At 42.6% G+C, this 23840-nt stretch overlaps 1 protein-coding gene across 2 annotated transcripts in view; it reads right to left on the bottom strand.

Annotated features, from left to right (window-relative positions):
• Positions 1-23840, bottom strand: part of ANKRD33B (ankyrin repeat domain 33B) — an 86484-nt gene that overhangs the window by 43968 nt on the left and 18676 nt on the right. The window lies entirely within an intron of this gene.

Below are 23840 nucleotides of genomic sequence, written 5' to 3'. Positions count from 1 at the left end.
TACATGAAAAACCAAAGATAAACAAGCCAAAACCCCATTCCTTGTAGGAAGAAAGGATGATGTAACACTAGGATTCTAGCAACATCATTTATTACATTAACAGATTAAAGGGGAGGGAGAAGAAAAAGGATCATCCTCTAAGTGTGTTAAACCTCTCACTACACACACACACACACACACACACACACACACACACACACACGCTGGAAAATGCACAGAAAACATCTGGAAGGATTGCACCAAAATACTGAAATAGCATCCTCTGTAGAAGAAAGGGGAATAGAGGTCTGTTAGTTTTATGTGTACCCAGATATTTGGTCAAACGTTACTCTAGGTGTTTCTGTGACAGTATTTTTTGGATGATATTAACATTTAAATCCGTAGATGCTGACGAAAGCAGATTACCCTCCATGACGTGGGTGGGCCTCATCCACTTAGTTGAAGGCCTGAACTGAAAAAGAATGACCCCCCCTCCACAAGCAGGAAGGAATTCTCCTGGCAGACTGCCTTTGGACTCAAACTACACCTCTCCCCTGGGTCTCCAGCCTGCCGGCCACCCTGCCAATTTTGGACTCACCCAAGCTTCCACAATTGTGTGAACCAATTCCTTAAAATAAATGTCTCTATCCCCGCCATATACAGAGATACAGATATAAATGGACAGCTATGGATAAATCTCACTAACTATATAGCTGTATCTCTCTAAAAATCAATATATGTGTGTGTGTATATATATATATATATATATATATATATATATATAGCCATGTATCTCTCTATATATCTATAGATACACACACACCACACACACACTATCTACTGGTTCTAGCTCTCTGGAGACCCCTGATTAATACAGGGTAGTTGGGGAAGGAACACTTCAGAGAACTAATTTCACTTTTCACTCCATTTCGGTACCATTAGAATTCTTTAAAACAAAGCCATATTCGTGAGGAACTTACACGATTTTACTTCACAATGAAAAACAAGAAAGCAAACACGGTGTTTAACAACAGTCTCATGAGGAAATACAGTTTTATAACAACAACTGTGAACAACTAAAAAAAAGAACCATCTGTGAAGAGGGGAGGGGGACAGTGGGCAAAAGAAACAGGATGTGACAAACAAGGGGGAGACTGAGGCACCAAGATGCACGTACAAACCCCACAGCCATATGGCACAATAATAGAGTAATTCCCCTGATCATACAGAAGAAACAGGACATTGCCCATTTCCGATTGTAAGGAAAAACTCCACCATTCATTGTATAACTTTTAGGTTCAGAACCGAGAGTAAACTCAGCTACTTGAAAATTGATTTCTGTGCCTTTCTCCATAATAATACCACCGACGGGGGCAGGGAAAAGTTTATGTGACCTTATGAAAGAACTTGAGAATTCTGGTCTTCTTAAGCTACACTGTGTTTCTAAAAGGTGACCATGCATCACCGCTATTGTGGGCATAATTTGTTGGGTAAAATGTGTTAGCCATTGTTTCAATAATCTCATTTATGATTAACCACCATGACAAGAAAGTAAATTCCAGGATGAAAATTTGATCTATGTTGGTTACTGCCAGGTCCCCAGCTCTGAGAACATAGCTGAGCTGATATATACTTGTTGAATAAATGAACGAGGACTAGGGCTTTGGTAAAGTTTCTTTCTAGATGGTAAGTGGATCTGAACTTTGCACCATCACATTCAATGGCGAGGGCATGGCCGGGACCCTCTGGGCAGCAGGCACTGACCAACCCCGGCCTGACACGTACACTTACGGGCATCAGTCCTGCACATTAGGTGGAAGGCAAAAGAGCCCAGCAACTATCACAGTAACAATGCCGGAACTTGCAGACTTAAATAATTCTCATCAAAACTATCACTCTGTAAACGTGGCTTTGGTGTTATGTATCTCATAAAACATTTGCAGGGAGTTCCCTGGTGGTCCAGTGGTTAGGACTCCACGCTTCCACTGCAGGGGGCCCGGGTTCCATCCCTGGTCAGGGAACTAAGATCCCACAGTGCCGCACGGTGAGGCCAAAAAAACCCAAAAATACAAAACAAACAAACAAACAAAAACACTTTTGCAAATGTGTGTGACAGGACGTTTTACTCTGAGGATTGTTTCCGGGTTCCTTGAGACATGTTTACAATTGGGATAGCTGATGAGGTCAAGGGGCTGCTGGGAGGTAGTCAGCAAAGCCCATAATCTCAGGAGGACTGTTGGTAAGCCTGAAAATCTGTCAGACAGACATAATAAAACAGCTACTAGGCTGGCCTTCTAGCACTAAGACTGCAGCAAAGTTTCCCTCTGTTTACTTGAAAGACGATGCAAATTAATACCGGGACTTAAGAAAAGGATATTCCACTGGGGGATGAGGATGGGAATCCAGCATGAAAATAAATTATACCATTTGATCACAGCAAATACAATGGTACAATTATACCATTTGGTCACAGTAAGAGGGATGAGGTCCCCATGAGGGACCGGATTCCCGGTTCAGCCTTGCTCAGTGATGCAGACACACAGACCAGCGCAAGACTGACTTGGATTTTCCATTCTGACAGTCTTTTGAAAACACCTTCCGACCGTCTAATTAAGCTATTCTCCCACCGAGATTCTAAAGGGAAGGGGTATCTTATAAAAGCCTTAATAATTCTATTTTCCCATGACATCAGTTCATTATTTCAACGTATTACAGAAAAAATGGTGGGTGATGAGGCTACAAGCGCAGCTCCACAGGCGGAAATCCTTTCCATGGGCCTAACCTGGAATGATCGTGAGAGAGGGCGCCCCCTGTAAGGTGGAGAATCCTAAAACACGCGGCTTGTGAGGAAGCCCACCATTGCTGGTCTTCAACACTTCACTGAACTACGAAATGGTGCTGTGAAACCCTTCCCGGCTGAGTCAGGGTTGTCGAATGAACCCAACAGCAAAGCCCAAACAGCAGACTTCCCCTCTGCAGTGTCTCCCCAGGCATTCAGATTTGCATGCAATTTACATGCTATGACATCTATTTCCCTTTGAACACACACAAGACACTGGAGGTGTGATTTTTAGTATGTTCAGCTGGATTACTCTCTGCAATACGCCATTAGAAGTTCAGAGGGTGAAGGGCATGTCCAGGTCCGCTGCGGAGGGGTTGGGCCTGGGGGTGACCACCTGGCCAGCAGGCAGGTCCCGAGGGGTCATCGCACTGCAGGGTGTGGCCGAGCACCTCTCAGCAGCCAGCACACAGTACGCAACCCCACGGAGCATCCCATGTACACCTTGTGCAGCAAACACTTACATGGGCTGAGCTGTGCCAGGGCCCATGTCGACACTGGGGAACCAAACAGAACGAGGCACAGCGCCCAATCACCGGCTTGCATCGGGTACTGCTGACCCCGCGGCGCATTTCAGCAAGTAGGCAGGCGTGTTTATCGTGGAAAAAAAAAATCCAATATTGAGAAAACTAAAACAGAAAGTAATATAACAAATACCCATGTCTCATCGGCTACAATAACAAAAGCTAATATTTTGTCATAATTTCTTCAAACTTCTGTCCGAAGTCAACATTCCAGAAGTAATTCCCTCGTGTACCTTTCTCCCCAGAAGCAACCACTATTTGGTGCTGATGGGTTAACCTTCCTGATTTTGCTTTTGAATTTTTACTCTGCATGCATGCATCTATACACAATACATAAAACATAAAGTACTATTTTGTATTTTAAGTATTTATGGAAAATAGTATTTCCATGTACATGTGAGCCTGCAACTTGATTTATTCAGTGCTGGATGGGAGACCTTTCCACATCGTGACTAGTATAGTACCTCCGCAGCGGGGTCCCTCACTAGTCATTTATCCCTTAAACTTTCGGACATTTAAGTTGTTTCCAAATTCCCCCTATTGTAAATACGGAGCCCTGGAATGAAAACTTTGATCTGTATCTCCTGATGCACCTAGGCTAGGGCAACCTTGGAATCCGTGCCTAGGTCAGGGTTTCTGGACCACAGAACTATTTTCCTTTGGGGGCCCTTTGATAGCTCTTGAGTTTGAGTGGTGGTCCCCTGTACTGTGAGATGTTTAGCTGCATCCCTGGCCTCTACTCACTAAAGGGCAGTAGTATCCCTCACTCTCATTTATGACAACCAAAAATGTCTCCAGACATTGCCAAATGTCCCCTGGGGGGCAAAATCGCCTCTCTGGTGAGAAGCCCCGTGATAAGTGGAGTAGCTGTGGGTAGAACATGTACCAAAATGCTCTCCAAAGTGGCTGCAACTACTTAAACGCCCCCTTCAGTGTGTGAAAGTTACAATTCTCTTCATTCTCATCAATACCCAATACTGTGAGTCAACACCGACTTTCAACCTTCACCAACTGCATGCGTATACATTGCTATTGTGTTTTTAACTTGCATTCTCCTGACTGGCAGTCAGATTGCAGATCTAATCAATATGTGTATTGGCCATCCTCACTTCCTCTTCAGTGAATAATTTATGTCCTCTGCCCATTTCCTATTGGCTTCTTTTCCTTATTGATCAGCCTGAGTTCTTTATATATTTGCAGTCAGCACTATCCAACAGAAATATAATGGGAGCCATAAATGTAAGCCACATATTTAAAATTTTCTGGTGGCCATGTGAAGAAAAGCAAAAAGAAATGGGTGAAATTTATTTTAATAATGTAATATTTTATTTGACCCAACATGGCCAAAATATTATGATTTTAACATGTAATCGACATTAAAATTTTTCATGAGACATTAAAGAGACAATAGGTCCTAAAAAGATGCCCTAAGACGTGCTTAGATTGCCAGGAATAGGCTTTTGTCGCCTAGAACGGGGCAAAGGGAACTGCTGTGGAGAGTTGTCGCCTCAATAATGTCAAGCTATAAATAATAAATGAACTCAGAGTCTAGCAGAAAAATAAATAGTTGGAAGCTCACCACCTAGTGTGTTTTGCTGTCCTGAGTAAGCCTTAGGATTCTTCCAAAACGTCCTTATGGGCATTCTCCATTCTCTTTCACTTATGCTATCGTTGGCATGTAGAGGGTGCAGACTCACCCAAGTATGTGATGGGCCAGGAAGGAGCTGGTGAAGGCACACAACAGAAACTAGATACACAACAAAAACACAAGGACAACTGGTTGTGGTCATCGCTAGCTGTTCCCACATCATCTACTCCACCCGCCACGGGGTAGAATTGCGTTTATCACTCCTTTTCGACCTCCGACTGGACTCTCTGATTGGCTGGTGAAATGCAAGCAAAATGGCATGTGTCAGTTCCGGGCAGAAGTTTTAAGGGACAGTGCAGGACCTGCCACATTCCCTTTTCTTTTTCTGCCTTGACTCTCCCTGAAGCTGAGAGCCGGAATGTCTCTCTCTGAGCCTGGGTGTGTGCAGGCACGGAGCCCAGAGCCCCGCCATCACCTCCAGCCAACCCGCAAGAGCGTGAATGAACAAGAAGCAGGACTTGGTTATTTTAAACCCCAGAGATTTGGGGCTGTATGTTATCACAGTTAACATACCCTATCCAAACATAACTTATTATATAATATGCATAGTAGTGTATATTTATAAATGTGTCAATAGTTACTCTTTATTTTTTCCTTGGAAAGAACGGTCCTTTAAGATTATGTCTTTGCCACTTGATTGAGCATAAAACGCACTTTCCTTTATAAAAATGACAGGGATAGGAAGTTCAGGGTTATCTTTTTAATTTCTTTCTTAGCTTGAAAAATAAAAATTTGGTAACCATGTCATGCCACATATTCCAAAAACATTTTACACGAGGCCAGTCCACCAACCAGGGAACCACTGTTCCATGGGTACCATTTAGTGCCTGAGCGTGGTGCCACCCAGGGCTTCTGAACTATCAAGTCCCCATGGTTGGGTTCTCCCCAGAGCCATCCCTTGTCCCTACCCCTGCCTCAGTTTCCTTGCCTCCGAGCCTCTGCAGGTCGTGCAGGCACCTCTGCCTGGGGTGCCCTTCCTCCCACCCTCCAGCCCCCATCACCCAGCCTGCCTGTCGCACGTCCGATTCTCCTCCACATCTTGGTTCAGCCCTTTTCTACTCATCTTCTGATGCTCTCATTGGGCTGCCGTGCACACTCCACTCCTCACTGGGAGGGCAGCGCCAAGCGGAGGAAGACCACATCTTTTTAACTCTTCCCCAGTGCCCCATGTCTGCAAGACACTCAATAAGCATTTACTGAATGAATGAAACGCCCCTGAGATGTGTCAGAACCTCCCACCTCGAGCAAGTACTCAACTTACTCTGAACCGAGGTGCTGACACACGATGACATGAGCTCTGGGCTTTTTATCTTACTTCCACCTTCAAGTAAGGAAATGACCTGGGGTCCCAAGAAAACCTCAAAGAAGACAGTCGCCTTTAGTGTGGTAAGTATCGCTCTAAGCTGGTGCTTTTGATTCGGGACTGAATAATATAGGCATGAAAACAACAGCCACATTCAAAGAAAACGAAAGCGGTCGGAAGGATTCATTTTAGGGACATCAGAAGTACGTCAAGGGATCTGTACCTGCAAAAGCCTGAAAACAACCCAAATAGATTATACATGGAGATGACGGGCTAATGAAACACACACTCTATGTGGCACTATGTCACCCCCAATAGGAATGAGGCTAAAATGCATGAGCTGATGTGGAAAGATCTTCACAGGGTAGCATTAAGTAAAAATAATAATAACCACAGGTCAGAACAGTGTACATTCAGCCCTTCGTATCCACGGGTTCCACATCCTTGGATTCAACCAACTGCAGATGGAAAATAGTTGGGAAAAAAATTCCAGAAAGTTCCAAAAGCAAAACTTGAATTGCTGTGTTCTGGCAACTATTTACATAGCATTTATGCTGAATTGCATATTATGCATAATCTAGAGATGTTTTAAAGTATATAGGAGGGGGACTTCCCTGGTGGGGCAGTGGTTAAGAATCTGCCTGCCAATGCAGGGGACACGGGTTCGAGCCCTGGTCCAGGAAGATCCCACATGCCGCGGAGCAGCTAAGCCCGTGCGCCACAACTACTGAGCCTGCGCTCTAGAGCCCGCGAGCCACAACTACTGAGCCCGTGTGCCACAACTACTGAAGCCCGCGCGCCTAGAGCCCGTGCTCCACAACAAGAGAAGCCACTGCAATGAGAAGCCTGCACACCACAACGAAGAGTAGCCCCCGCTCGCTGCAACTAGAGAAAGCCCGCACTCAGCAACGAAGACCCAATGCAGCCATAAGTAAATTAATTAATTAATTTAAAAAAATAATAAAGTATATAGGAGGATTGTGTAGGTTCTATGCAAATACTACATGATTTCATATAAGGGACTTGAGCATCCGTGGATTTTGGTATGGGGGGGCGGTCCTGGAACCAATACCCCTCGGATACCAAGGGACAACGGTGTACGATATGACCTCTTTTTGTGTGAACTTCTGAAATGTGTGCATGGCTCCTGCAATGGCACTGTTCATAAAAGATCTTTTATTTTTCTGAAAGAGGATATAAGAAATTTAACTGGCCACCTTCAATCCACACACCGTGAGAGAGGAGCCTTCAAAGTTGTATTACGTATTTGGGATCTGTTTCAATGTCCTTTCGAGGCACTCACTTTTTTTCATTATACAAATAAAGTAATATTGGCAGTGAGGTTACAGGGGATATTTAATTTTTATTCATGTTTTCCTGCTTTAAATAAAGAGATGCCTAATAAGCTGTTTTAAATAAAGAAATAACAAACATTACTAAAGATAAAACATATAAAATTATATCAGCAGAATTCTTTCAGCAGCAGGGCTTATCTTTAGATTAGAAGTGGATAAATTCAAGGTTGTCATAATTCAAAATAATTTCCCTATGGATTAAATTTTGCATACAATGTGAATTTTACTATCACTGGATTTATAATCTTAGATTGTTAGTGATTTTAGGAAACTACTTTGTTCAACTATAGTCTCTTTTCAAATCCAGTTTTTTATACACACACACACACATATCTCTAAATACTTCTAATTCTAATTCATTTATATACTCCTAATGCAAAGGATATATATCTCAGAAGATTGTCTCATTTTCCCAATAATGACTGTGAGTTTCAGATAGTCCTCTTACAAGTATTCAATGTTGGAAAACCACACCTGTTAACTAACAGCTGACCTGAAGGCAGGTCAATTGTCATCAATAATAACATGTTCCTCTCACCATTTATTTACTTAATCTTTTTGAAGTTAGCCTTGGAAGTTTTACAATGGATACACAAAGCTCAGCAGACACCTTTCAAGAGAGAGAACAGTTGGAAGAGCAAAATACAGAAAACCAACTGGAGCAGAAGCCACCCTCCCCAATGAGAACGAGCTCCCACGGGGCGCGCTGCCCTAGCACCTATCCGCACACCAGGGGCCTGGTCTTCCAACCCCAGTCAAGCCTTCAGCTCATACAGCCCCAGCCAACCTCTGACAGCAACCTCACATAGAGACCTTGGGTCAAAACTGCCCAGCCAAGCTGCCCCTGAATTCCTGAGCCTCGGGAACTGTGAGTGAAAATAAATGCTAATTGTTCTTTTAAGCCACTATATTTGGGGGGGATGCCATGCCGCATTAGATACGTAATACAAACACCAGCAAGTCCTAAGGATAGACTATCCAAAATCCAATCACAGTCTTCTGAAGCCCACAGGTACTAAGACAATTTATTTATTTATTTATTTATTTTTAAACATCTTTATTGGAGTATAATTGCTTTACAATGGTGTGTTAGTTTCTGCTTTATAACAAAGTGAATCAGTTATACATATACATATGTTCCCATATCTCTTCCCTCTTGCATCTCCCTCCCTCCCACCCTCCCTATCCCACCCCTCTAGGTGGTCACAAAGCTCAGAGCTGATCTCCCTGTGCTATGTGGCTGCTTCCCACTAGCTAGCTATTTTACGTTTTGTAGTGTATATATGTCCATGCCACTCTCTCACTTTGTCCCAGCTTACCCTTCCCCCTCCCCATATCCTCAAGTCCGTTCTCTAGTAGGTCTGCGACAATTTGTGTTAATAAATTCATCCTGAGAACTGGATCCTTGGATTCAGGTTGAATATATGCTTATATAAAGAAATACATAATTAAATAAAATGTACTAGTATTTCATTAATAATCAGCCATTGAAGAGCTACTACTAGATATTATGCTAGTTACAAGAGAGATATAATTAATGCTTCAAACCAGCTAAGAATATTTTCCTTTTGGGCTTAAATCAAGACTCATTACATTCTCAGAAAATATGAGAACAATGCTATTTTTTCCTTCTTTCAAAAATGTTCTCCTTTTGAAATTTAAAAAAGTTAAAGAACATGTTTTTATTATATAATCTTATATGTTATCAAACATTAGTAAAAATGAGGTATATAAAGAATTTCAGTCATGAGGAAAGGCTTAACTTAAAAATGAAAAATATATACACTTAAATAAACTAGCCTGCAAAATTCTGCATCAACAATGCATGAAAAAAAAAACAAAACTAGTAAGAAATGCACCAAGATTTCAGTAGTGATTGATTCTGGCTGATGACATATAGGTGACATCTTTTTCTTTATACTCTTCTGTAGTACAAAGTCCCATTTTTTCCTATCATGAACTTACTTCTATTTAGTAATCAGAAAATTTTAAATTTTTAAGGAAGAAAAGTTCTGATAAAGCTTCCCGATCTCCTGCTTGCAGTAAATGGCAAGTTCGTAGGCTGGGAGCAAACAGTACAAACAAGAGAAAGCTGCTGCTTACCCTCTTCCGGAAAGAACTGGGGAGGGTTTAAATCAATTGGCCGTCCAGCAAGCAATCAGTAAATGAAAAACAAACTGGACCTTTCAGGATCTGTAGATTATGAGCAGCTTTATGAATTTCTTACAAAAACCCTCCATAGAGTTTCAAGAAAGAAATCCAAGTTGTCTACTACGTTGGCCTCAAAGAATTGAAACCCTCGTTGACGTTTAACTTACTCCAAGTGCTTCTCGCTCCAAAGCTCCCATCCAGCTGCTCTGCTGTAGGCTCTCTGCTGTAGGTACGTTCTACTCATGATAATAAAACTCTACAACTGTTTTGCAAGGCCATTTCTTCCTCAAATATTAGGTCTGTAATGCACAGATACTGGGTTGGGTCACAATAGAAGGTGGCATCACTTAGTACAATCCAATCCAATCGATGGAGGATAAACAACCTGGGTAATTATTCCCCCAAACAATCTATCTACTGTGTTCTGATTGGTTCGGGGTCGACCCTGGCCACTCGAAGTGGGGGTCTCTGGACCAGCAGTAACATCGCCTGGGAGCTTGTTAGGAATGCAGACCCTTGGGCCCCAGCCCAGACCTAGTGAATCAGAGCCTACATTTTCACAAGCCCACTGCTGGTCCATAGGACATAAAGTGTGAGGGCCCCCGGGGCACAGGCTGGGGCTCTCAGATGGGCAGTGATGGTTGCTATCGCTACACCTGGGAGCCTAGGGTACAGACTTCTTGGTCACATCTTCCGGGATCTCAGAAACAGAGCTCAGCTTGCTTTTCCTGTTAATTTTAATTTTGATTGGTTTTTCTTTTTGTGGGGAGGTGTGTCCACTTTCTTGTCATGCCCAGTCCCTGTCATACATGTATCAAATTCTCACCCGGTCCCAGCCCAGGTGCCAACAGTACCCTCTCAAATGCCCCCTGAGTGGTCTTGTCTGCCACCTGCTCCCTGATCCCTCACCCTGAGTCATCCCTGGTCTCACCAGGACGAGTCGCATCCTCTTGTCTGGGCTGGGATGGAGAAGTCACAGAGAGAATGTGAGATAGCAAGATTTTGTGGTTTGTAATTTGCCTTATAGATTGACTCTTAGCCCTACAATGTATGTAATAGAACAAACGCAATGGAAAGCAGGTTCCCAGGGGACGGGGGTGGCACTGCTTCCAGAACTCCCTCTCCCCCAACCAGGAGCATTCGGTCCCCATCCAACAAGCTGGTGCGATGGTCCACAGGTACCTGGGCTGGGTGTTGAGAAGACAAAGATGAACTTTGGAATCAGTCCTACCCCTTAGGAAATTCAGCCTGAGGAAGGAGACAGGAAAGTCAACAGTGATGACAAGCCTTGCCCCAGGGGACAGAGGACAGAGGACTGGAAACAGGTCCAGGCTCGGGGAAGGCACCCACCCAGCTGGGCCTGGTTAGCCAAACAAAGGCAGGAATCCCAGGGTGCCAGGAAGGACGGGGACGGTGGTCCAAGTGTCAGACAAGCAAAGGCTGGGAGCTGACAGCTCGTGGGGAATGGGGGAACTTACAAGTAGATTTACCTGGCTGCCCACACAGGAGGGGAAGATAGCTCATGAAGTCCTAAGGGTTGACATGGGCTAAGGAGTCTGAATTGCACCTGAAGCTAATGGAGAACCACTCAAGGTCTTAAGCAAGATGTGTCACGAGCAGATTTTCCTTCTAAAATCCTGCTTCTCAGGTGAGAGGAGAGGTGGAAGGGGGGAGCCTCCCCATTTTCTTCTTTCTATTTCCAAAATAGTCATTAAATATGTGCCCTCCCCACTCGCCTTTTTAAACTGATTTGGCAACTCCTTTGTGATTTAAGATGTAATTGAAACTGACATCTATCTGTCTGACTCATGGCTGTCAGGGCGGACAGCTTCAACAGAACATTCTGTTCTGGGCTTAGGGATGTCTGTGCTCCAGGTGTTCCTTAATGTCTTGCAACTTGATTTTCTTTTTAATGTAAAAATTTAAATTATAACCTTTCCTAATGTGAAGGTTCTTGATATCATTAGTCATCAGGGAGATGCAAGTTAAACCCACACTGAGATACACCCACCAAAAGGACTAAAATTAAAAAGACTGACAATACCCAATGCTGGTGATGGTTCGGGGCTCCCCGCAGGTGGGAGTGTAAAACGGAACAACCATATTGGAAAACTGGCAGTTTCTAATAAAACGTACCACACGTCTACCTTACGATCCAGCAATTCCACTCACAGGTATATTCCCAAGACAGATAAAGTCTATATCCACATAAAGGTGTGTACAAGAATGTTTAGGGAAGCTTTAAATTGCAAACAACCCAAATATTCGTCATCAAGAGACCGGATAAGCAAACTCTGCTATATTCAAACTTAGAAATACCACTCAGCAACCAAAAAGAACAAAATCCTGACTGATACAGGCAACAATACAAACAGATCTCAAACTCATTACATGGAACAAAATAAGCCAGACACAAAAAAGTACATGCTATTTGATTCCATTTAATGAAATCCAATGATGGACAAAATTGATCTCTGGCGATAAAAAATAAAAAACAGTGAAGGGGATTATTATAGGTGAGAAATTTCTAGGGTAATGTCAACATCATATATATTGATCTGGGTGATATTTATATGTTTATATTCACCTGTCAAAATTCATTGAGCCGTACCCTTAAGAGTTATGCATTTCTCCGTGCGTAAACTGTATCTCATAAAACACAACTTAGCCAAAGATATACAAATGGCCAAAACCACCATGAGATACCACTTTACATCCTAGAAGCCTACTAGGATGGCTACAATTAAAAATAAAACAACAACAAACAGAAAATAACAAGTGTTATTTCTCCACAGGGAAAGCCGTGAAGAAATTGGAACCCTTGGGCACTGCTGATAGGAATGTAAAATAGTGCAGCCACTGTGGAAAACAGTTTGGTCATTACTCAGAGAGCTAAACATAGAATTATCATATGATCCAGCAATTCCATTCCTAGGTGTACACCCAAAGGAATTTAAAGCAGGGGCTCAAACAGATTATTTGTACACCTGTGTTCGTGGCAACATTATTCACAATAGCCAAAAGTCAGAAACAACCCAAGTGTCCACTAACAGATGAATGGATAAACAACATGTGGCACATCCATCTAATGGACTATTATTCCTTTAAATTAAGTAATGAAATTCTGAAACATGCTACAACACGGATGAACCTTGAAGACATTATGCTAAGCCAAAGAAGCCAGACATGAAAGGACGAATATTGTATGGGTCCATTTGTGTGAAATATCTAGATTAGGCAAATTCATAAAGACAGAAAGTAGATTAGAGGTTACCAAAACTAGGGGGAGGAGGGCATGGGGAGTTCCTGCTTAATGGTTATAGAGTTTCTGCTTGGGGTGGTAACCAAGTTTTGGAAATAGATAGCAGTGACGATTGCACAAGATCATGAATGTAATTCATGCCACTGAATTGTAAGCGGGTTACCATGGTTAAAACAGGGATTTTACATTGTATATTTTACACATTAAATTAGTTCATGGTGATAGAAATCTGAAGGGCGGGGCCTGGGGAGAAAGGACTAAGGAAACTTAACCATGGTGATACAAATGCTTTTTATCTTGAGCTGGGGGATGATTGCACAAGTGCATGAATTTGTCAAAAATCATCCAGGTGTCCATTTAGAATCTATTATGCGCTTTACTGTATGCAAATTGTACCTCAATAAACAGCATATTTTAACCACAAAATATGGTTAAAGAGCAATAAGGCATTGATAGCGCTGGTAAGGGTGGGGCGAAGGAAAAGCAGGGCCAGAGGTGGGAAACCAATGACAAGCGTCCTCAGTCCCCCAGGTAGACATGACTCCACTGAGTAAGGTGAGGGCCTCGGGAGGCTGAGAGGGAAGCCAACCCCGAACTCATGAGGCAGGATAGACGCATGGATGTGGGAGGGGACCAAAGGACAGGGGAATGGCTTCTGACTTGAGGCCCTAAGAAAATATCAGTCATCTGCCAAGAAAAGAAACACAGCAAGAAAATCCAGGACTCTTGGTAAACAAATGAAGGCCCAGAAATCTGCAGCCAACTAAAAGAAGCATCACAGAAGATACATTCAACTTGAATCAGAGGTTCATAGTAGAAAGTATAATTTCCAAGGGTACTGGGGCATATGAAGTCATTTTGTTGGCGTGTTTCAATTTGCTTTTTTCTGCCCAGGAACAAATGGCCTGACTTATGCCAAAAACAATGTGTTCCCCCAGGTACGTGCGAAATAGGATCACCGCAAACTCTCCCGTGAGTCAGTGAACACAGTTTCTTTTGTACCAAGGAACAGATCTCGAGACCCTCCTCCCCTGCTCTGGCATCCTCCACCGCCTCCGTCCTCGCTTCACACCTCATACCTGCCCGTCCAGTAAGAAGGGGAAAAAATGAACAATGGGCAGATTTCCAGCGTCATCATCATCTGGATGGTGGCAGCTAGAAAAAACGGGACAAAATATCCACTAGGGGTACAGGGATCAGCCCAGAAAGGTGGCATCGCAGGCCATGATGACCCTCTGAGGATCCCTTTCACCTGCGGAGGGGCTGTCAGGACGCCCCCGCCCTTGGTGCCTGCTGCCTCCCAGAGGCCTCTTCTGAGACGCCTCCCTCCCCTCAGGCGTCTGAGCCATGACCTCTCTCCCTCACCTATTCACTAACCACCTGCCGTGGGTTGAATCGTGTCCCCCCGAAAAGGTATACCCAAGTATACCCAAGATATACCAAGTATATCACAGGTCCCAAGTATATCCCCTGGGACCTGCGAATGTGACCTCATTTGGAAATAGAGTCTTTGCAGATGGAATTAGATTAAGAATCTTGAGATGAGATCATTCTGGAGATTTGAGACACAGAAGAGAGAGGCCATGTGAAGATGGCCAGAGATAGGAGTGATGCAGCTACAGGCCAAGAATGCCTGGGGCCATCAGAGGCTGGAAGAGGCGAGGAAGGACACTCCCCTAGAGTCTTCGGAGGGAGCACGGACCTGCTGTCACCTTGATTCTGGATTTCTAGCCTTCGGATCTGGGAGAGGATGAATTTCTGTTGTTTAAAGCACCCAATTTGTGGTAAGTTGTTACGACAGCCCTAGGAAACTGATACATCGATGCTCCGGCACCACAATCACCCTGCATCCTCGGAGCAACCCTTCCACCTGACCTTCCCCCTCCTCTCCCGCTCAGGATGACAGCCATGGGTCCAGCCTCACCCACCTGCAATGGCAGCAAGAAGCCCCCATCAGATCACCTGCCTCACTCCCCTCCACCCTCTACACTCCTGTGTTCTCGCAGCTCAAAAAAGTCAATTCCTGCAAATCCCTGGTTACCCTCAGGAAGGAAAGCCCAGGTTGGCCCCTGCCCCCGTCCCCAGCCTGAAAGGGCACCATGAATGTCGGAGACACCTCCGTGGTAGAGGCAAGTATTGTTTGGTGCATTTGCAAAAAATAAGATCCAACCATGCTGTGCAGTAAAATACTCAAGATGCCTGGTAATTTGCTTAGTGTTTTTATTCCTCCAGCCACTGGTAACCTCAACTTTTAATAAACGGAAAAATATGGCTGATTAGGGAAATGAACAGAAAGAATACTCTGTAAATAGAGCCCTGTGATATGAATGCTGTTCCTTCCAAGTGGCTGAATGCAAAGAAAACAAACCACCTGGGCCACTGGCACCATCAAAGCGTATCATCCCACATTGACAGCAGGGAGACCCCAGGCCTCGCCTGAGCTTACAGTTCTCTGGAACACGAGTTCCGAGCAGAGCCCGTCAGCTTTCAGCCCACGCACTACGCCAAGTTCCTAATTCCCAACTAAGGAGAATTTTACATTCACAAGATTTACCCACGGGAAGATGGTACCCTGGCACGGAACACACCTGTAAGTCACAGACTAATGAACAGCTAACACTGACGCTCTCCTGCCGCCTCTAATTCATTCTGCTTTCCGGTCTCTTACTTAGAGTGACATGTGCCTTGGGTCCTTCCAAAATCAGCATGTAAGTTGATCAAACGCTCCAAACACACACCCTCAACATTTTGTCGCTGTTGTTGCAGCAGACTTTATTTTTTAGAGCAGTTTTAGGGAATTCCCTGGCGGTCCAATGGTTAGGACTCCGTGCTCTCACTGCCAAGGGCCTGGGTTCCATCTCTGGTCAGGGAACTAAAATCCCACAGGCCGTGCCACACGGCCAAAAAAATAAAAATAGAGCAGTTTTAGGTTCACAGCAAAACCGAATGGAAGGTGCAAAGATTTCCCTGTCTATAATGTTTGTTTTTTGTTTGTTTGGTTTTTTTAATAAATTTATTTGTTTTATTTATTCATTTTTAACTGCGTTGGGTCTTCGCTGCTGCACGCGGGCTACCTCCAGTTGCGGCGAGCGGGGGCTACTCTTCATTGTGGTGCACGGGCCTCTCATTGCGTGCGGTAGGTTCTCCTGCTGCAGAGCACGGGCTCTAGGTGTGCGGGCTCAGTAGTTGTGGCTCGTGGGCCCAGCTGCTCCGAGGCATGTGGGATGCTCCCGGACCAGGGCTTGAACCCGTGTCCCCTGCACTGGCAGGCAGACTCTCCACCACTGCGCCACCAGGGAAGCCCTCCCTGGCTGTAAAGTTTTGATACCTGAAATGAGGTTCAGAGCAAAGGAAGTCCTATGCTACATTCAAATTTCAACAGTGCAGCTATAAAAGCTAAGACTGACCTTTTATTTATTTTATTATTATTTGTTTTAAGAGCGTAACAGGTTAACACTAAAGCTTTACAAAAAAGAAATGAAAAAGAAATATAGAGTAAATATATGCTGTAGTTTAAAATGGGTGATTGCATAGAAAAGGAAAGGTGGTCTGAGCACACTCAATTCTTCAATTAACAAGAGTTTCATTGTTATAGTAGTAATATAAATGTTACTTGTTTCCAACGGTTAGAATCAATCAACAGATAAAATCGAGGTGTACATAAGCTTAATTACAGATTAAAGGAAAAAACTGTTATTAATCTTGTCAGTAGAAAGATAAGGAGGACACAACAAGAGGTGATGGGGGCAGAGGAGGTAGGGAAAGGCCAGGAATGTCCTTCCCTGAAGGAGAAATCCAGAAATACCTAGACTAGAGCTGATGGAAAGGGAATCAAGGCTGAAATAAAATACATGTGTAGGTGCCTGACGATTAGCTTTTGTGATTTGTAATGTAAGTGCCTGACATTAAGCTTTTGATTGCTGAGGCATCCACTTCAAAGACACCCATCTCAAATAAACACATCGCCAGCTATTCGACTACAAAAAGAGGCAGGCGGCCCCACACATAATGTTCCTCTTTTTAGAAACCTCCAGGTGATCTAGATAGCTGTGGACGGACAGCTTCCCTTCCTGCACTTTAACTCCCACTCTTTTGTTTTAAATTCACCCATAAAGAGTGAACCCTAGGCCCTCACCCTGCCAATAAAGGCAGAACCCCAGGTGTTCGTTTTCTCTCTCTCTCTCTCTCTCCCCTCCCCGACGACCCTCACCCCCTCTGCTGTGTGGCCCCAAGCATGCCGTGTGCCCTACAGGTCCTGAAAGTAATAAAACTCGTTCTTTCAAAGTCTGCTGCTGATTGTGGCTGACGTGTGTCTTGCACTCCTATGAAGAACCACAAGGGCTGGTCCAGGCGTGACCCTGGCTCTGGTGGGGAAATGTCTGTGGAGGCTGCCACAGGTAGAGTGGGCCCAGGTGAGTGCCCCAGGCGGGCCTAGCCTACAGCATCACTGTCAATAGGCTGAGAACACACAAAACAACAAGGCATTAGAACCATAAATATGAAGAATTCTGGGTGGGTGTGTCTGATTAGGGAGAGGGGGAGAAAGGAGTGCAGTTCAGCAAAAACTCCATCTGTCACTGCAGGAAGTCAATGGTATTCTTCCAAATGGATAAATCAAGGTGCCCATTATGAGCAAGCTGTACATCAGCAGGGAGTGGCTGCCAGAAGAAATGGAAGTGGGGATGGTTATCAGTCCTGGGAAGCAGACAGGAGAGGGGACGGTCTGGGGTGAGTAGCTGCGGCTGCTCATAGGAGCCCATCTGTAAGAGCCTCTTTTCTACCATGTATGTGCGTGACTTTAACTGAAGAGGAGGAAGAGGGTCAAAAGGTACAAACGTCCGGTTATGAAATAAATGAGCTGTGAGGATGTAATGTACAGCACGGTGACTATAGTTAACAATACTGGATTTTATATTTGAAAGTTGCTAAGAGAGAAGATCTTAAACATTATCATCAGAAGGCAAAAAAAATGTGCTAATGTGTAGTGATGGACGTTAACTGGACTTGTGGTGGTCATTTCACAAGACAGTCGGCCCTTGGTATCCCCAGGGAATCGGTTCCAAGACACCCACGGATACTAAAATCAGCAGACTCTCAAGTCCCTTATATAAAATGGCATGGTATTTGCACATAACCCACACACGTTGTCCTATATACTTTAAATCATCTCTAGATTCCTTATAATACCTAACACAATGTAAATGCTATGTTAATAGCTATAAATACAATGTAAATGCTATGTAAATAGCTATAAATACAATGTAAATGCTATGTAAATAGCTATAAATACAATGTAAATGCTATGTAAATAGTTGCCAGCTGGTTCAAGTTCAAGTTTTGCTTTTGGGAACTTTCCGGAATTTTTTTTTCCAAATATTTTTGATCTATGGATGCAGATCTGCAGGTGCTGAACCCGTGGATACAAAAGGGCGACTGTATATACAAATATTTAATCATTATCTTGTACACCTGAAACTAATATATTGTTATATGTCAATTATACCTCAGTTTTTTAAAAATGGGAAGAGGAGAGCAAAATACTAAGAAGGATAAAAAAGTATATTAAATGGGAAAAAATTAAGCAAATGGCCCAAAATAAGACCCTTGTCATTAAAGGTCAAGGTGTGTTTAAGGAAGAATCTGGGAAACGGATGGGTTATTTAACCAACATTGTTGAAAAGTTGACAATTATGCAGGAAAAATACACACACACACACACACACACACACACACACACACATTCCATACATATATCAAAATACAGATCAAAGAAAATTAAGAGCAAAAATAAATATATATATACATATTTACATCCTAAAATAGTTAACTGATCATGAGACAAGGAAGGGTTTCAATAGCATTATAACAATGAATAAAATAACAAATAAAAATTTTACTGTACATGAAAACATAATTTACATTTATACAAAAAATCATAAGCAAAATTAAAAGGAAATTTAAAAGCAGCAACCAAAATTAATGACATATAGGATTATTTAAGTAATCACAGAAATATATTAAATATCAGCGTAAATATACTAAGAGTACAATATTTTAAATGGATAAATAACAGAAAAATAACTAGTAAGCAAATTAAAATAGTAATGAGACACCACATACTTAACAAAAAAGATTGTATTTCAGATATTCACAGAAGATGGATTACTCAATTAATGGTGTTGGACAAATGCCCTAGTCATTTGGGAAACAATAAGGTTGGATCTTTACCTCACGTCTTATGCCAGAATGAATCATTAAATAACATACAACCATAAAAATGCTGCAAGAAAATTTAGATAACTATTAAATTTGCTTTAAAAAAGCATTTCGAAGCATGACAGCAAAGCCAGAAACCATAAAGAAAAAGACAGATAAATCTGACTAAACAAAAATCTATTCCTTCTCAGCAAAATAGTATAAAGAAAGTAAAAAGGCAAATGATAGAAACTTCCACGTTCAGCCATGAAAAACCAGCTTTGATCCACTCTCCCACTGAGAACAATGAGTAAGACTGAACAATTTGTTTTTAAATCTATTTGGAGGCGTCAGACTTCCCAGACAACCAGGCCTTGCAGGCCCAATGTCCAAGAAAGAAGGTGAACGCCCTGAGATAAGCTTCCACTCTCATCCCTTTTCCCATCATGGTATTTGCTGATTCATAAAGGCTAAGAGACTGAGAAACCAAGCAGAGAGCAGCAGCAATGATCAGAGGCCTCAGGCAGAGTCGATCACAGTCTCAAGGGTTAAGGAGACAGCATGGGAGTTCATGCCTTGCCAAGGGTGACAGGCCTGTTGAACACCCAACATTTTCTGTGGGAAGCCCAAAAGGCTAGGCCCACAAGTTAGGCAAGCCAGAGACAGGACAGACCTTACAAAGACCTATGTAGCCTACTATCATCTGCCCCACTCTGGCTGCCAGAAGCAAATTAAATCTTCTCTGGTGAAAGATAACACTATCTAGAACTACTTCAATTTTTCATATACAGTGTCTAACATTAAAAAAAAAAACAAATTACCAGAGATATCAGGAGAAAGGACCAAGAGAAAAACAGACAGACAATAGAAAACATCTCCAAGAGACACAGATACTGAAGGTATGAGACCATAATTCACATGTAATGACAAAAGGAGAATTTTAGCAGAGAACTGAAATCTAAAGAAGAATCAAATAAAAGTTTTAGAAATAAAGTATATAATAACTAAAACTAAGAATTTTAAAAGGAATTAAGAAGCAGATTAAACTAAAGAGAGAATTAGTAAACTGGAAGATGAGTTAACCAAAAATGCCCAGACAGGGAAAAAAAGGATGGAAAAGATAGGGGGAAAAAAAAAACCGTAAGAGATATTGGAGCATGGTAGAAAGGTTTAATATATGAGAATGTGGTGTCATAGAATGGTGGTTGGGGCGGGGGGGAAGAATGAGACAAAACAATATTTGACAAGATTGTGGCAAAGAATCTTCCCAAACTGACAAAAGATATCAAGCCAAAAATTCAAGAAATTCTATAAACCCCAAATAAGACTTAAAAAATACATGCCAACTGGAAAAACAATGTGGAACATGTGCTAGACAAAGAATAATATCTTAAGCATATTTTTTAAGTTCTTAGAACTCAGGAAGAAAAGACAGATTAACCCCCCCCCCAAAAGAAGAGCAAGGGATATGAAGAAGTAAATCAAAGAAAGAAGAAAGCTAAACGGCTAGTAAACATGTTATAGGAAACATGTTTTAACCTCACTAGTCATCAGAGACACACATGTTAAAGTGAGTTATCATTTTTTGACCATGAGTTAGAAAAGATTAAAAAAAAAGAGTTAAAATAACTAGCTTTGGCAAAGTGGAAGGAAAGGCACGCTCTTATCTTGCTGGTGAGCACAAGCAGGTTCACTCTTCCTAAAAAGCGCAATTTGTTACCATGTATTATAGTCAGTCAGAATAAGTAGGTCGTGTGGCAGTAACAAGCAACCCCCAAATTTCAATGGCTTATGACAAAAGTCTACTTTCCCACATGACATGTCCACTGTAAGTGGGCTGCAGCTCCTTCCCATGTTGTTTTCCCTCTACCTGGAATATCACAAGTTTCATCACTGAGGGAAAAGAGGGTATGGCAGATCATATGCTGGGTCTTAAAAATCATGAGCAAGGTTACTCAAGTCACTTCTCACACTGAATTTGCCAGAGCAAGAAGCCCAGCCAAACATGAGGCTACAGAGAGAGAAGTCTACTGCTCCAGGGAGAGGCAGAAGTCTTTGTGAAAATAATAGGACCCACCACGTGGATCCACACTCAAGACCCAACAATTCCTTAAAAATAATTAGATCAATGTGCAAAGACATATGCAAATCGCTGTAGTGCTCGTAAATGACAAACTCGAAATAACCTCAGTGCACATCAGGAAATCAAAAGTTTAAAAAGTGAAAATATCCAAAATACAGAATATATTGCAGTAATTAAAAATAATGATGTGTATGTGCAGAAATGGAAACATTGCCTCAATAAGTTGCTAAGGAAAAAAGTAGATTACATGTAGCATAAGAAATGACTCAACTTATATCGAAAAAATTTAATTATCTCAAGATCAGCGATTTTCATATTTGGCATTTTACCTATCTATGTTATCTGAATATTTACAATAAGCATGTATGATTTTTAATGTTGCAAAGACCAATAAGCCATTTCAACATTTTTAATAATTAATGTGCTGCATGATGAGGATACAGCAAAACAGGCAGTTCTATTGCCTGCTGGTGGAAGGAGAAATTAGTACAATCTTCCTAGAAAGTAAGATGGCCTTTAAAAGGCTCATACTCGTAAAGTTAATAATATACCTTCTCAGAATTGATCTGAAAAGGAATGCTCCAAGTACCAATAAAAGATATACTAAGACATCCATTCATCAGAGCATTATTCACAGAGCAAAATCTCAGAAACAACCAAAATGCCCAAAAATGATTAACTAAACTATGATGTGTACAGAAATGGGTTTTGAAAAAATCAAGATTCTAAAGTACTTTTAATATAGAAATGAGCTCAGAGTATGCTTATAAGTGAAAAAAGCAGGATCCAAAATTTTATTTATAAGATAAACTTTAGAGATAGATAAACAAATGAACAGATCATATCAAATGTTAACTTCATTATCTCCAGGTACTGGTCACTTGTTTTTATTTTCTCCTTTGTACTTTTTTTTTTCCCATTTTCCACACCTAAATATTTCTATCAGAAGCAGAAAGAAATATCTAATAAATATTACTGTTAAATGTCAGAGTAAAGGAGCAAGGATCAGAGCATGGTGTGATCATTCATTCACAGCAAAAAATCAAGCTCTATCCAGAAGGAGTTTCACAAATCATTAACATCAGAAACGTCTGCCCAATGAAAACTTCATGTACCCCAACTTCATTGCCCCTTGAAATTCAGCAAGCAAAAGAGTCTCCCAACCTCTTAGCCAAGCACATACTGCTGTTGAGAGCCAGAAAACACATGATAATGACCAGAGAAATGTAAATGTATTGGAAAAGGCTCACATTTGCACTGGAAAAATCTTTTCCCGTTTGAATCAGCTCTGACTACAGAAGACCAATAGCAATTTCCTCAATTACTCATTAAGAGAGCACAGACACACACACACACACACAAAAGAGAGCACACCAAAAAATTAAGCATGAAAAGACCAGACAAGAACCATTCTGTTGGTCTAATGTTGTAATGAACTAGATGGAAAATAGAGATAAGAAAACATTATACACATATGTAAACACACACAGTGAATTACAGGAACCCATACACATGGTGTTTTCACAGTGTATCAGATTCAAACAATGACTCCCAACCAGGTAAAGACCCCCTGGCTCTTTCTCCTTCCTGTAGAGCTGCATGATTTCCTACTATCACATAATGGAAAAAAGAAATACAGCCGACCCTCTAACACCATGGGTCTGAACTGTACAGGCCCACTTACACATGTACTTTTTTCGATAAATATAGTATGTATTTTCATTTTACAGATCTTGAAATCAACTAAGTGTGAGGGAAAGTTTCTGTCCGATTAGAGATCACAACATATGAAAGCAAAACAACTAGGCTCTGAGTCCAGACTGTCCAAACCGTTTCCGCTTCCTGCCCTTGGGTGAGTCACTTATCAATTCCTTTGTTCCTCAGGCAGAGGTGGCAGTTATGTGGGTTTTCCACTGCCCGGGAGGGTGGAGCCGCTAACCCCCCACTGTTCAACGGGCCACTGTACTACTCAGCGTGGCACTGAGCTCATGGAGAAACTCTCAAGACCATGTTGCTGTTTGTCGGTTCCTTGAGGATGGGGCCCCAGGACTTGTAGCTCTCTGGGCCTCCAGGCTCCCGCCCAGGGCCTGGCATGCAGAAGGCATCATCCCTGAGCACTGAGAAGGCATCAGGGAAGATCTGGAAAGGGTGGGGGATGGATGGGTGCCTCCATGCAGGTGAGGAAGGAGGTGGGAGGGGCCTAGCAGGGCTCAGAGGTGCCGTCCTGAATCTCTGACCCCAGAACCTCGCATCTCTCTGTTTGACGCATGCGCCATGTGGTGTTCTCAAACCCGGGTGGAAACCCGTCAAACCCCATGGCCCAGCACCTCCTCTTCCGACCGGGCACCCAGCACACCTCTCAGACAGACAGGCCTCGGGGCAGCCAGACCACGGACCAACAGGGGAAGCCGCAAGCCCCCAGGAAGTGCTTTCTAGCTTGAGGGGTTTTTCTCGGGGTTTCCTTTCATAAGAGGGAAGCCTCGTGTTCCACAGACTCACAT

Source organism: Balaenoptera borealis (assembly GCF_965194805.1).
Source record: "Balaenoptera borealis genome assembly, chromosome: 2".
Lineage (NCBI taxonomy): Eukaryota > Metazoa > Chordata > Mammalia > Artiodactyla > Balaenopteridae > Balaenoptera > Balaenoptera borealis.
This window is presented reverse-complemented; position numbering and strand designations above follow the sequence as displayed.